Genomic DNA, 2492 nt, shown 5'->3' on the forward strand with positions numbered 1-2492 from the left:
GAGAACTACATGCCTCCGGGCATGTTAGTTCCACATCCGGAGGCAATGTAGGCGACAATTTAGGAGGGGATCACGTTACCATGAACAACACTCGTGACAACATAGCTAATGCTTTGTTCGCAGCAAGTGGAGGTGTCTAGACATTAGAACACTTCTATCTCTTTTGGGTACATGTGAAGAAGTGAAAAACGTGTTGCTCTTTTGTGTCTTGTAATATATATGTGTCTTGTAATATATATGTCACAACACTCTCGTATTATCTTGAATATATGTAATGTTTTATATTTAATATGAACAAGTATCGTAAAACAATTGGAAATAGTTGATCCGTGTCAATCGGCATTTATACAACTTCTTCGAATTCAGGGGCATTTCAGTAGATTTCATCATTCATCATAGTCTGCAGCAGCCTATTAACAAGACTCTGCCAAACATCAAATCTCTCGCTTCCACAACATGCTTCTCACACATGCTGTTCAGCCATTACCAGCATACTGCTTCTCAAAAGCTGCAGCCCAAACAAACAGACCCTAGATCCGAACAGATGGACAAGATTGCAATAATCCAGGGATGTTCCAACGGATCGATGACCTGGCCGTGAAATCTCACCCAGCGCGCGGAATATGTTGGCGCCTAGTTTTCAGTTTTGGTCAAAATTTGGGGCGGGCGGGCGGGCGGGCGAGTGACCAAATCACGCGCCGCAGACCAGCACCCACCACTCCCATCGCCTTGCCCTCCCCACCCATCCCATCCCGCCGCCGGCCCGCAGCTCCTCCGTCTCCCCCACATCCGGTCACCACCGCCCTCCTGCGCGCGCGCCCACCAACCACTCGCTACCCCCGTTCGTCTCCCCTGCCTGAACCCTAGACGCCCCGCGCCACCAGCCGCCGCCGCTAAATCCAGATCGCCTGCCGGCAGGGGTCGACCACGACGTGCAGCACGACAGATCCAGCCCTCGCGCGCTCACCGGTCGCGTCCAAGGTCGTCGACCCAAACCACACAGCGGCAGCGCGGCAGGCTTGCTCGCCGGCGCGACGTGCGGCGTCCCGTCGAACTCGCCTGCTCGCCCGCGTCCGTCCGCGCGGGTGGTGGCCGAGGGAAGCCAGGACGACGTCGGCCGGGAGATGCCGCTTCCTCCTCATCCTCCGTCGCAGCAGCGTCTCCTACGACGTCGGTGAGGACATCCCATCCCTCCATCTCCATCTTTCTGCCTGTCGTGTTGCAAGACCAACAGATCTCGCAGGGCGCTACCCAGCCGTACTCACATTTTTACATCTTGTGCTAGATCTGCACTCCGTCGGCTAGGACACCCGGACATCGTGAGATTAGCCCCCCGGCTCCATTTCCTCCGACGTTGAACCAGGTCGCGCCCGCACGACGCCGGTAGGTGAGGACCTCTATTCCGTCCATCTTCAGGATTTTGCGTTGCAGGACTTGTAGAAACACAAATTCATCTTGTGCTGCTAGCTTCAGAAGAAGCTGCGCTAGTCCAATATGTGCTTGTATAAACGAAATTCATATTTCAAGCTTACACAAAGACTCGATATTTCAGAAATTAAACCACCGTTCTGGTGTTCTAGTACATTCTAATGATGCAATTCTTATATGTGCTTGTCTACACTGTCCTAGCACTAGCGTGCAGATTTCCTAGGAGATTTTGCTAGTCTAAATTTATACTCTACATCAGAATTGACTGCCATACGCTAGGTAACTAAATGCCTGCTCCCATTTGATTTTGCACAGGTCACAAACACTTGAAATCTCCTGAGAAATTTAACCACCATGTCTGCTGCTATGGTTGCTGTATCTTTTCAGCGAGGTATAAATCCTTCTTCTCTAGCTCTGTTTGCAGCCTTGTTCTGTTAATCATGGACAACAGAAGCAGTCAAACGTTTCATCATGAAAATCCAGGCTATTGTTGGCAGATTCAGCCGCACTAGTCCGTATTTATCTACTTTCTTTTGAAACTTCGTTCCTGATGTGGATGGACATATATGTATGCTTTTTAAATGCTGTATGAAATGCCATTTTTTAAAGCACCAGCATTTAAATTTCTCAAGAGATTTTGCTTTTTTGGTTGTCCAAATTATACTCTACATCAGAATTGACAGCCATACACTAGGTAAATGAATGTGTGCTTCCATTTGATTTTGCTCAGGTCATGTTGGTGTCTTGTGGTGGCGTTTTGTTGGTGGTGCTGTCCATGGAGAACAACTCTTCAGCGAAGAACAACATTTGATTTTGCTCAGGTCAAACATTTTATCAAGAAAATGCAGGTTGTGTTTATCAGATCTGGTGTAGTAAATCACCATTCATAAATAGTAGTAAATCTTATCTCTGAGATGTCCAGTTTGATTTACTGCATTATGTATCTGTGGTTTTGCTGTGAGTATGCCTGCGGCAAATGGTTTGCTGTGGGTTTCTGAGCCTTTGCCGTAGGTATGCGGCCTACAGCAAATTACCTGATTCCTGTAATGGTACTACGTGCATGT

The 2492-nt window shown here is 48.4% G+C and overlaps 1 long non-coding RNA gene across 1 annotated transcript; it reads left to right on the top strand.

The window, feature by feature from the left end:
- The first annotated feature begins 1059 nt into the window (after positions 1 to 1059).
- On the top strand, positions 1060 to 2274 carry LOC124668585. The gene is made up of 4 exons (XR_006991756.1): positions 1060 to 1174; positions 1286 to 1387; positions 1744 to 1819; positions 2159 to 2274. It is a non-coding gene; the product is annotated as an uncharacterized LOC124668585 (long non-coding RNA).
- Positions 2275 to 2492: the final 218 nt, after the last annotated feature.

This window comes from Lolium rigidum, chromosome 6, assembly GCF_022539505.1.
Source record: "Lolium rigidum isolate FL_2022 chromosome 6, APGP_CSIRO_Lrig_0.1, whole genome shotgun sequence".
Classification (NCBI taxonomy): domain Eukaryota; kingdom Viridiplantae; phylum Streptophyta; class Magnoliopsida; order Poales; family Poaceae; genus Lolium; species Lolium rigidum.